The sequence below is a fragment of the Notamacropus eugenii genome, chromosome 3 (assembly GCF_028372415.1).
Source record: "Notamacropus eugenii isolate mMacEug1 chromosome 3, mMacEug1.pri_v2, whole genome shotgun sequence".
Lineage (NCBI taxonomy): Eukaryota > Metazoa > Chordata > Mammalia > Diprotodontia > Macropodidae > Notamacropus > Notamacropus eugenii.
In genome coordinates, this window is record NC_092874.1 from 15050205 (window position 1) to 15063828 (window position 13624).

The 13624-nt window shown below is 36.5% G+C and overlaps 1 protein-coding gene across 1 annotated transcript in view; it reads right to left on the reverse strand.

Annotated features, from left to right (window-relative positions):
- Nucleotides 1-10674, reverse strand: part of HYCC1 (hyccin PI4KA lipid kinase complex subunit 1) — a 116696-nt gene extending 106022 nt beyond the window's left edge. Inside the window, exon 1 of the mRNA XM_072650907.1 lies at nucleotides 10563-10674. The gene's annotated coding sequence lies outside the window, so the exon portion shown is untranslated. The remainder of the gene's footprint in view (nucleotides 1-10562) is intronic.
- Nucleotides 10675-13624: the final 2950 nt, after the last annotated feature.

Below are 13624 nucleotides of genomic sequence, written 5' to 3' on the forward strand. Positions count from 1 at the left end.
TTTTTTAAAAATTTAATTAGTTTATTTGTTTTTAGCTTTCAACAATCACTTCTGTAAGTTTTAGATTTTCTCCCCCTGCTCCCCTCCTTACATAGGCTTTACACATACATTCTTATTAAACACATTTTCACATTAATCACGCTGCACAGAAGAATTAAAATGAATGGGAGAAACCATCAGAAAAAACAAAGCAAAACAAAAAACACAAGAGAAAATACTCAGCTTCATTCTGTGTTCTGATTCCATAGTTCTTTCTCTGGATGTGGATGGCATTTTGCCTCAAGAGTTCTTTAGGAATGCTTTAGGTCCTTGCATTGCTGTGAAGGGCTTAGTCTATCAGAAACAGTCCTTGAACACTGTGGTTGATACTGTATATAATGTTCTCCTGGTTCTGCTCACTTCATTCAACATCAGTTCATATAAGTCTTTCCAGGTTTCTCTGAAGTCTGACTATTCATGTTGTCTTACAGTACAATACCATTCCATTACATTCATATACCACAACTTGTTCAGCCATTCCCCAATGGATGGGCATCTGCTCGATTTTCAGTTGTTGGCCACCACAAAAAGAGTTGCTATAAATATTTTTGCACATGTGGGACCTTTTCTTATTTTTATGATCTCTTTGGGATACAGCCCTAGAAGCAATATTGCTGGGTCAAAGGGTATGCACATTTTTGTAGCCCTTTGGGCATAGTTCCAAATTACTCTCCAGAATGGTTGGATCAGCTCACAGCTCCACCAGCAAGGAATTAGTGTTCCAACTCTCCCATATCTTCTCCAACATTTATCATCTTCCTGTTTTATCATGTTAGCCAATCTGACAGATGTGAAGTGGTACCTCAAAGTTGTTTTGATTTGCATCTCTTTAATCAATAGTAATTTAGAGCATTTTTTTATATGACTATAGATAGCTTTAATTTCTTCCTCTGAAAACTGCCTGTTCATATCCTTTGACCATTTATCAACTGCGGAATGACTTGTATTCTTCTAAATTTGACTCAATTGTCTACATATTTTAGAAATGAGGCCTTTATCCCAGACACTAGTTGTAAAAATGCTTTCCCAGTTTTCTGTTTCCCTCCTAATCTTGGTTGCATTGGATTTGTTTGTGCAAAAACTTTTCAATTTAATGTAATCAAAATTATCCATTTTGTTCTTCATAATGTTTTCTGTCTCTTGTTTGGTGTCTTTTTTCTTTTAAATCAAATTAACTGATGGTTTTTCTGTTTTATTGTTTCCCCCTTATAAAACCAGTTCCTAGCTTTAATAATTAGTTTGATGAATTTTTTACTCTCAATTTTATTTACTCTACTTTGATGATGAGAATTTCCATTTTAGTGTTTAATTAGGGGTTTTTAAGTTGTTCTTTTTCTAGTTTTTTTAGTTGTATACCCAATTCATTGATCAATTCTTTCTCTCTTTTATTGATGTGCAAATTTAGAGATATATATTTTCCCCTAAGTACTGCTTTGACTACATCCCACAAATTTTGTAAGGTTGTCTCATTATTATCATTAGTTTTAATAAAATATTGTTTCTATTACGTGTTCCTTGACCCACTCATTCTTAAGGATCAGATTATATAGTTTACAATCAATTTTTTATCAATGCTTCTACAGCCCTTTATTGAATGTAATTTTTATTGAATTATGGTCAGAAAAGAGTGCATTTAATATTTCTCATTTTCTGCACTTCTTTGTGAGGTTTTTAATGCCCTAATAAATGGTCAGTTTTTTCTAAAGGTGCCATATACAGCTGAGAAAAAGGTATATTCTTTTCTATTCCCATTCAATTTTCTCCAGAGGTTTATCATATCTAATTTTTCTAAAAATCCTTTTCATCTCTTTAATTTCTTTCTTGTTTATTTCGTGGTTAGATGTATCTAACTCTGAGAGTGGAAAGTTGAGGTACTCTACTAGTATAACTTTACTTTCTTTTTATTCCTATAACTCATTTAAAACTTTCTATAAAATTTGGATGCTATGCCATTTGGTGTGTATATCTTTAGTGTTTATATTACTTCATCGTTTATGGTGCTTTTTAGCAAAATGTAGTTGCCTTGATTATCTCTTTTAACTAGATCTATTTTTGCTTTTGTTTTGCCTGAGATTATGATTGCTACTTCTGCCTTTCTTATTTCAGCTAAAGCATAATAGAGTCTGTTACAGCCTCTTATTTTAACTCTGTGTACATGTCTTTCTGTTTCAAGTATGAGTCTTATAAAGAACATACTGTAGGATTCTGGTTTCTAATCCATTGTGCTATCTGCTTCCATTTTATGGATGATTTTATCCCATTCACATTCACTGTTATAATTTCTAACTGTATATTTACCTCTATCCTATTTTCTTGTTTATTCTCCTCTCTCTTTTTTACTTTCTGCCTCACAGTCTGTTTTGTTTCTTACCACTGACTCCTTTAATCTGTCCTCCCTCTTACCACTTCTCTTTTCTCTTATCCCCCTTTCCCCTCCTACTTCCCTGTTTGGTAAGATAGACTTCTATTATCTATTCATACATATTTTCCCTCTTTGAACCAGTTCAGATGAGAGTGAGGTTCAAGCATTGTTCCCCATTTTCCATTCCATTATAAAAGCTCATCCTTATGCTTCTCTTTTATGGGACAATTTTCCCTATTCTTTCTCTCCCTCTTCCTAGTACTTCTCTATTTCTCACCCTTCCACTTTTTTTTTGAGATCATCCCAACATAATTGGTTTATACTTGTGCTCTCTTTGTAGACTTCTTCTAACTGCTCTGATAATGAAAAAGTTCTTAGAAGTTACGTGTATCAAGTTCCCGTAAATAGAAATGTGAACAGTTTAACTTTATTGAGTCCCTTATAGTATCTCTTTCACTGTTAACCTTTTATGCTTCTCGAGTTATATATCTGAAAGACAAATTTTCTATTTATGTGTGTTCTTTTCATTTGAATGCTTAGAAGTCCTCTATTTAGTTAAATATCCATTTCCCCCTAAAGGATTATACACAGTTTTGCTGGGCAGGTCATTCTTGATTGTAATCCTAGCTCCTTTGCTTTCTGGAACATGACATTCCAAGTGCTCCATTCATTTAATGTGGTAACTGCTAAATCTTGTATGATTCTGACTGTTACTCCATAGTATTCGAATGGGTTTTTTTTTCTGGCTGCTTTCAGCATTTTCTCTTTGACTTGGGAGCTCTGGAATTTGGATAAAATATTCCTGGGAGTTTTCATTTTGGGATCTCTTTCCATGTCCATTTTCCCCTCTGGTTCTAGCATAGCATGTTATGTTATGTTAGAACATGGTTTTCCTTTATAATTTCTGGAAATATGGTATCTAGGCTCTTTTTTTATCATGGCTTTCAGATAGCTAAATAATTCTTAAATTCTCTCTTTCCATAAGATACGATATTTCACAAGATAAGTACACAAGATATTTCACATTTTCTTTTATTTTTTTCATTCTTTTGACTTTACTTTTATTGCTTTTTGTTGTCTCATGGAATCGTTAGCTTCCACTTGCCCAATTACAATTTTTAAGGATTTTTTTCAGTGAGCTTTTGTACCTCTTTTTTTTTTCATCTGGCTATCTCTGATTTTTTAAATTATTTTCATCAGTGAAATTTTTTGTACTTCTTTTACCATTTGGCCAATTCTAGTTTTTAAGATATTATTTTCTTTGGTACTTTTGGTGCCTCTTTTTACCAAACTATTGTCTTTTCTTAATTTTCTCATGTTGTCCTCATGTCATTCCCCAATTTTCCTCCACTCTTATTTGATATTTAAAATTATTTTTTTGCTGTCTCTTTAGCGCTTTCAGAAATTCCTATTGGATTTGTTCCAATTTGCAAATATTTTTTAGACTTTGCTTGTAACTGTTTATCACATTATTGTTTTCTTCTGAGTTTATATCTTGAGCTTCCTGTCATTACAGTAGCTTTTTATGGTCAGGTTCTTTTTTGTGTGTTTGCTCATTTTCCAGCCTATTTCTTGACTTTGAACTTTATGTTAAAGTTAGATTCAACTTACCTCAAGGTAGGTGAGATTCTGTCCCAAATTTCAGGATTTTTCATGCCATTGTTGTCAGAGCTAACTCTAGGAGCTTGAAAGACTTTTGGTGTTTCCAAGGTGGTATGATCAAGGAGAGTTGTGGTTACAGAACTGGTCCTTCCTTAAGAAGCACCCCAATCGCTTACAACTGTAAATGCTAGGCACTTTACAAGTATTATCTCATTTGATCCTCACAAGAACCCTGCAAGGTAGGTGTTGTTATTATGTCCATTTTGCATATGGAGAAACTAAAGCAGACAGAGATTAAGTAATTTGTCAGAATCAGTCAGCTAGTAAAAGGCTAGATTTGAACTCAAGTCTTCCTGACTTCAAGTCTAGAGCTCTATTCACTGGATCACCTAGCATCCAATAATAATAGCACCATACAATGCTAATCATTGCATCATATACACTTTACAAACCTTAAAGTGCTATAGATCATGGATCCATTGAATTATTGCTAAAGGAGAAAATATAGTAAGCAGAGTTTGTTCCTTCAGAAAGTTTATGACCTAGTAGGGGAGGTTAAGAATACACACACATACACACACACACATGTCACTTACATGCAAAAAAGAACATAGAATGTCATCATCAGAAAAGACCTCAACGGCCATCAAATCCAACTACTGCTGGAATGAAAATACAGCCAACAAGGCTGTGAACTTGGAAGTCCTCTAGTGACCCATTTCACTTGTAGATAGCTCTGAACGTTGGGAAAATTATCTTTCCCTCAAGTCTAAATGGGTTTCTTTGAACTTTCCACTCTAATTCTGCCTTCTGGGACCAAAGAGACCCAATCAAATCTGTTTTCCATATGATAGCCTTTTGAATGCTTAAAGAGAGCTTTGATATCCTCTGAAATCCTCTCTTCTGTAAGCTGAGTAGTTCAGGTTGCTTTGATCCCCAAACTGCATAAATACAAGGCCCTCCATGGTAATCAATCAATTAACAAACATTTGTCCAGTGACTGATATGTCCCAGGCACTCTGCTAAGTTCTAGAAATATGAAGACAAAAGTGAAACAGCAGCTACCCTCAAGGACATCACCTTCTACATTTTCTCAGAAGAGACAACATATGTGTCTATGTAATATATCCATATATATACACACACATGCACACACATGCATATATATGCATATGCATATACATATATATATATATACGTATTCAGAATACAAGTAAAATAAATACAAAGCGATTTGAGGAGGGAAGGGGATGGGGAAAGACTTCATATAGAAGGTGGTCTTGAAGGACACTAGGAATTCCAAAGGTGGAGGTGAGGAAAGAGTCCGTTCCAGACATGGTGATAGGAGTGCCAATGCAGAGATACAAGAGATGGAGGACTGTGTGAGGAATGGCAAGACAAGTTTGACTGGACAATGGAGTCCAATAAAAGGACTAATGTATAAGAAGGCTTGAAAGGGAGATTGGGGCGAGGTTGGGAAGGCTTTAAAAGCCTAACAGAGGGCATTTATATTGTTTTTCCTTCAAGGGGGAGCTAATAGAATTCATTGAAGAGGGGAGTGAGTGGCTGTCAAGTACAAGAGGACACAATATAGCATGACAGAATGGACCAACCAACAAGTATGCCAATGGAACATCTACCACGTACAATCATGGTAGAGGCCTGAGTGTGTGGCAGTGGAGTAGGTCAGGGTCCACAACAGTATAAGAGCTCTCTGGACAGAGAGGAGCTAAATACCAGAAAAGCAAATCAATACTTACTAAGGGAAATAACAACACAAGATGGATGTAGCAGAGATGTCACTCTGCCAGACAGATAGAGCATCTTTCTGGGCCCCTCTGCCAACATGTACTGGCCACTGGGGCCCCTAGAAGAGCCACTGTTACCTCAGACTCTAAGAAGAACTCTATGCGTGACTTCAAACATTTTCACTATTAGCTAACTTTATATGGTGCCAGGTGCTGTGCTCATCATTTTACAATTATCTCTTTTGATCCTCATAACTCTGCAAGTTTATCTTGCTAGTGTTATCTGCTAATGTGATCCCCATTTTACAGTTGAGGAAACTGAGGGAAACAGAAATTAAGTGACTTGTTTAGGGTCACATAATAAAGTATCCAAGGCTAAATTTGAGCCCCATCCACTGGTTTGTATTGGGGCTTGAATCCATGTCTAAGAAGTTTGAAATTCATTATATAGAGAGGGTTTTGCCACAGAGGTGTTGGTCAATGAAATAGTGTTTGGGAAATATTAATTTTAAATAATTAAATTAATTAATTAATATTAATTTAATGTACTGCAGGCAGAATGGATTGGATTAGGGAAGAGACAAACTGTCTCTCCATCTCACTCTCTCTCTCTCTCTCTCTCTCTCTCTCTCTCTCTGTTAGTCTCTCTTTGTCTCTGATTTTATTTCTCTGTCTCTGGCACTGTCTTTCTCTGTCCCTGTCTCTCTCTGTCTCTGTCTGTCTGTCTTTCTCTCCATCTCCCTCTCTCTTTTATACAGTCCTTTTCTGCATAAAGACAAGAAGCAGTTCCACTATCTCTCTGACTTCACTTCCCATTTCACACTGATGAAGATTTGGGGGGTTGGAGGGTAACCAAAGCTGTTGTCCTCCCTCCCCCACCCCCAGGCAGAAATGAACCCAGAGATGAGCTGTAGCTGCCCATTATCATCAGCCTTCCAGCTCTTGAGCAGCTCATCTTGTTAAAACCCAGTTAAAATCCTTTAGCTTCACACTGTCATTAACTGTGAAGTAGAAGCATTTCTACTTTTAACAGTCCCTCAAAGGTGTTGTTTCTAAAGGTCAATGCTTTTAGTCTGACTTCTGGAAACCAGAACATTCCAAACCCCCTCTCCTTCCTGTAATAGGCCTTAACCTCTGTAGAAGAAGGTCTACTACAAATTGCCCAGATTAACAGAAGAGGAAACAGAATACTTAAATAACTCCATCTTAGAAAAAGAAATTGAACAAGCCATCAATGAGCTCCCTAAGAAAAAATCCCCAGGACCAGATGGATTCACCAAACATTTAAAGAACAATGAATTCCAATACTATATAAACTATTTGGAAAAATAGTCAAAGAACTCCTACCAAATTCCATTTAGGACACAAATATGATTGTGATACCTAAGCCAAGGAGAGTAAAATAGAGAAAGAAAACTATAGACCAATATTCTTGATGAATATTGCCACAAAAATTGTATGTAAAATACTAGCAGATTATACCAATATATCACAAAGATCACATACTATAACCAGGTAGGATTTATATGAGGAACCCAGGGTTGGTTCAATATTAGGAAAACTATTAGCATAATTGACCATATCAATAAAAAAAACAACAATCATACAATTATCTCAGTAGATGCAGAAAAGACTTTTGACAAAATATAACACTCATTCCCATTTAAAACTCTAGAAAGCACAAGAATAAATGGACCTTTCTTTAAAATGATTATTATCTATCTAAAACTATCAGTATGCATTATCTGTAATGGAGATAAACTACAAACTTTCCTAATATGAACAGAAGTGAAACAAGGATGCCCATTATCACCACTATTATTCAATATTGTACTAGAAATATAGCTATAGTAATAAGACAAGAAAAAGAAATTGAAGTAATTCAGATAGATAAGGAGGAAGTAAAACAATCATTCTTTGCAGACGATGTGATAATATAAGAGAATCAACTCAAAATTAATTGAAATAATTAATAACTTCAGCAAAGTTGCAGGATATAAAATAAAGTCAAATAAATCATTAACATGTCTACATAGTACCAACAAAACTTAGCAGGAAGAAATAGAAAGAGAAATTCCATTTAAAATAACTACAGACAATATAAAATACTTGGGCATCTACATGCCAAGACAAAGTCAGGAACTATATGAACACAATTGCAAAACACTTTTTCACAGAAATAAAGGCAGATCTAAACAGGTGGAGAAATGTTAATTATTCATGAGTAGGCCAAGTCAATAGAATAAAAATAACTAGTACTTAATTTACTTTTTCAGTGCCATTCCAATCAGACTACCAAAGAATTATTCTGTACAACTAGGAAAAAAAAGAATGACAAAATTCATATGAAACAACAAAAGATCAAGAATATCAAAGGAAACAATGAAAAAAGTGTGAAGGAAGGTGACCAGATCTCAAACTGTACTACAAAGTGGTAATTATCAAAGCAATCTGAAACTGGCTACAAAACAGAGTAGTGGATCAGTGGAATAGGTTAGGTGCACAATACACTATAGTAAATTGTCATAGTTACCTAGTGTTTGATAAACCCAAACATCCAAGATTTGGGGATATGAAATCACTATTTGACAAAAATTGCTGGGAAAATTGGAAACTAATTTAACAGAAGCTAGTAATAAACTAACATCTCACACCATATAACAAGATAAGGTAAAAATGGGTATAGAATTTAGACATAAGTGGTGATATCATAAACAAATAAGAGGAGTATGGAATAGTTTATCTATCAGATCTATGAACAAAGGAAGAATTTATGACCAAACCAGAGAAAGAAAGCATAATGAGAAGTAAAGTAGATAATTTTGATTACATTCGATTAAAAAAGGTTTTGCACAAACAAACCAATGAGATCAAGATTAGAGTGAAAGCAGGAAAGTAGGGCAGGAAATTTATAGCAAGTTTCCCTGATAATGGCCTCATTTCTCAAATACATATAGAAGTGAGTCAAATTTATAAGAATATAAGTCATTTCCCAACTGATAAATGATCAAAGGATATGAACAGGCAGTTTTCAGAAGATATTAAAGCTATCTATAGTTATATGAAAAAATTCTCTAAATTACTATTGATTGGAGAAATACAAACCACTCTGAGGCACACATCATACCTATCAGATTGGCTAACACGACAGAAGAGGAAAATGACAAATGTCGGAAGGGATGTACAACAATTGGGAGACCTAGGCACTGTTAGTGGAGCTGTAAATGAATCTTACCATTTTAGAGAGCAATTTGAAATGACATGCAAAAAGGCTATAAAACTGTGAATACCTAGCAACACCATTACTAGGTCTGTATTTTAAAGAGCTCAAAGGTAAAGGACCTATATGTATAAAAATATTTATACCCTCTCTTTTTGTGGTGCAAAGAATTGGAAATTGAAGAGATGCCCATCTATTGGGGAACGGCTGAAGAAGTCATGGTATATAATTGTAATGCAATACTATTGTGTTATAACAAATGATATGCATGATACTTTCAGAAAAACCTGGGAAGACTTACATGATCTGATGCAAAATGAAGTGAGCAGAACCAGGAGAAAGAATATTGTATACAGTACTAGCAAGATTGTAATGATGATCAACTGTGATTGACTTAATTACTCTGATCAATACAATAGTCCAAGACAGTGCCAAAGGACTTATAATGAAAAATGCGATCCACTTCCAGAGAAAGAACTGGTGAAGTCTGAATGTAGATTGAAACATAATTTTTCACTTTACTTTTCTTGGGGTTTTTTTGCAACATGAAACATTTCCTAATATGGAAATATGTTTTCATGATTTCACATATATAATTAATATCATATTTTTTGATTTTACAATGGGAGGAGAATTTTGAACTCAAAAAGTTTTAATGAATGCTAAAAATAATAATAATAAATTCTAAATTAACTAGCTCTCCTCATTAAAAAAAAATGTACTTCCACTGTTGAAGCATATTTTCATTGAGTTTATCAAAAAAATAATCTTCCTTAATATCTATTAACATTTACATATTTTACCACTGATATTTAAATTCCCATACTTTTTAAAAAGATATATGCTATTTTAGCCTTAACATATTTTTCATCAAAATAACTAGCATGAGATGCAGTATTATGTAGGAGAGAGTATTAAGAAAGACCTGGATTCAAGTCCTACCATTAGCAGAATCCAGCTGCATAACCAATGGCCCCTAGCAGCTCTCTAAATTTGTAAGTCACAGAGATGGTGCCAACTTGCATTGAAAGAGAAAGTTTTCATACTAGGAGTTCTCTATTCCAATTAAACCACAGGTTGGGACCATGAACCAAACAGATCAACATGCTTAGTAGTGGCACACAGCTTGGTAAGACCTCTTCGTTCTGAGAAAAAGCCGAAACTTATTTTGCCTAAAATGTTCAAAACTGAAAAAATCTCAACTCCCTCCTTACTATTTTACTATTAACAATGGTAACAACACAAAAATAATGAACCTCAGCTTTCACCAATAGGTTTTCCAAGGGCAGTGTTTTGGTTGGCAGATCTCAGCAGAAGACCTTCAAAATTGATTTTTGTAAGAAGGCCCTGACCAGGGACTGCAGATGTTGGCATACCCAGGGGCTGCAGATCCAGGATCTGTCTACAGCGGGCAAGAATTTACCCAGAAAGATACAAGACACAGGTACAAGCAAGATGTCTACCTCTCCTTGCCTTTTCTACCTTAACCTTAAATCAGTGACTCCAACTTCCTCTTTTTTTTTCATCAGAAAAGTGTATTTATGAACAGGCTTTAGATAGATAATGGTGAGACCTAGAGATTCCAACCTACCTGTCCAGGCCCACCAAGGACTTCTTCAAAAAGTACTGACTGATGAGGTCCCCCTCCTTTCACTCATTGACTTCAGTGTGGAATTTTCCATACTTGCCTTTTGAAAGCCAGATGAAAAGAAATGATTTGAGGAGTTACTCACTGTTATTGCAACCTGAATGAAGCTCCAGAACCAGATCTCTGACTAGGGTGGGGCAGCTAATACTTTTCCCCAGTGCACTGAATTTCATCCCTTACAGCACTTAGTGTCCTTCCTCAGCTAGAAATAACAGAACTCAGTGTCTAGTAAGCAAAAAATATTTGCTAAGATAGAAGATACCAGATGTCAGGTTGTGATGAGTTCCTTCCCTCTCTGGCCTCACCAGCAGCAGTTTCACATCAATATAGCAGTATCTGTAAATCCAAAGAATTTGTCAGTATCCTGCCCCACCCAACTGAAAGAGTATTTCCTGTTGTTTGTGAGAGGTGTGGTTTGTGGTACTTGTCCCAGACAGGAAAATTCATAGTTATGGTTCTGCCCACAACCACAGAAACCAATTGCCCCAAACTGTGGAGCCTCTGAAGAGTCAGAACAGTTTTGCATTGTTAGACATTTCCTTGCAGGAAACAAGAACTTTCATCCTTTTCAAACATCAAGCCTTCAGAGCTACCTAAGCCACCAGTAATGCAGTCTTCCAACTAGGGATGGAAGAGTTGTTGGTGTTCATTTGGTTTTCAGTCACGTCCAACAACACACACACACACACACACACACACACACACACACAGAGCCAGCCCTAGACTCTCTCTGAGCTCCAGACATATATCACTAACTAGCTTTTAGACATCTCAGACGGATGTCCCTGAGGGTGACCCAAATTCCAAATGTCCAAAACAGCATTTATCATCTTTCCTTCCAAATCTTTCCTCGTCCTGACCTCCCTATCACTGGCAAGGACACCAATGTGCTCTTTTTCTCTTAAGCTCACCATCTTACAGTCTCTCTCAATACTTCAATTACTCTTACCCCACATAGCAAAGCTGTTGTCAAATCTTCTAGTTTCTACCTTCACAAATCACATAGATAGATAGATACACATATACATACATATATAAAATCATATATATGATTTATGCTTATAATACATTTATGTGTATGTCTTTATATGCATGTATATTTATGTGTACGTATACACATGTGCATATAAAATAGAAATAAATTGTATAGAAATAGTAAACATAAATTATATGATATATAAATTATGTAGAGGTGATATACGTATGAAAATGATCTTTTTATATACATGTACTTTTACATATACATATATGTATGTGTAGAGATGTATATATATGTGAGTGTATATATGTGTGTGTTCATGTGTATGCACACATTAATGCATGTATATGTGTATATCCATTCTTTCCTCTTACACAGGATAGCGCATCAGGCCTTGAGTCAGGAAAACTAGAGTTCAAATCTGGCCTCAGACACGTCCTAGCTGTAGGACCCTGAATAAGTCACTTAACCTGTTTGGCTAAGTCTCCTCGACTGTAAAATGAGGACACTAAGAACACCTGTCCTCCAGGGTTGTTGTGGGGATCAAATGAGATAATAACTGGAAAAAGTTTAGCACAAGTCCTAGCACCTAGTAAGCGCTATAGAAATGTTACCCGTCATTGTCATCATCACCCAAATCTGGGCCTTCATCACCTCTGGCCTAGACTACTGCAAGAACCTGATTGGGTTGCCACAGGAAGAGAGAAGTACCTAGTCTCGAGATCCTCCCACTCCACTACATCCTACACGCAGATGCCAAAGTAATTTTCCTAACATGGAAATTTGATCAGGTCGCACCCCCCCACACATAAGCAATAAGTGCCAGCGATTGCCTATCCCCTCCAGGATCAAATGTAAAGTCTTCTGTTGGCATTTCAGAACATGGCCCATTCCTGCCTTTCTTGTCTTCTTCCACATTTTTCACCTCCACGTACTCTGTGATTCAGCCTCACTGACCTGCTTAGTTCCTGGAACACCACTCTTTATCTCCCACTCCCATGCCTTTGCATCGACTGTGCCCCATGCCTGGAATGCTCTAGCTGCTTCCCTCCATCTCTTACATTCTGTGACTTCCTTCAAGACTCAAGCTAAGTCAACACTTATTAATTAAGCCCCTGCCATATATCAAACACCACGCTAAGTACTGGAGATACAAAGGAAGGCAAAACTGAAAACAAAACTGATTCCTGCTCTCAGAGAGCTCACAGTCTGATGGGGGAGGGGGATAAAATGCAAACAGCTGTGGACATCTAAGATACATATGTGATAAATGGAAGCTCACCTCCCAAGGAAGGCATTGAAGTTAAAAATGATGGGGAACAGCTTCTTGCAGAAGAAGTGGAAACTTGGAAGAAGGTAGGGAAGCCAGAGGTGAAGATGAAGGGGGAGAGAGGTCCAACCATAGAAGCAGCAGGTGAAAATAATGAAGTCTGGAAATGGGGCAGTTTGTGTGAGGTTCAGCAAGGAGCTCACTGTCGCACAAAGATGAGCAAGATGGAGGAAGATTAGGAAAGGGCCAGGTTCCACAGGGCTCAGATGCCAGAGGATTTGCCATGTGGTCCTGGGGGTAATAGGGAGCCAAGAGGGGTGCCAGGGTCAGACTTTAAGCAGACCAATTTGGCAGCTGTGCCACAGGAAGAGAGAGGTACCCACTCCTCAAATCCTACCATCTACAGGTCTTTCCTAATCTCCCAGCTAACACCTGAGATTAGCTTTACACTGTCTATGTCTTATACATGGGAAGTTATTTTCGTATTATTTTTTCCACTAGAACATGAGCTTTTTAGGACAGGAGTTGGTTGGTTGGTTGGTTGGCTGGATAGCTTTTTGCTTTTCTTTGTATCCCTAGCATTAAGCTCTGTGCTTGGCACGTAGTAAGCATTTAACAAGTACTTGTTGACTGACTGAACTACAGTTTCCTAGTGAGTAGGGGAAAGAAGAAAAAGACATGTAAGTAGAGGGCCATCGCTAACCATGCTCCTACGGAATGCATGATCTTTAACGTCAGAGAGATCCACCAGGTGCA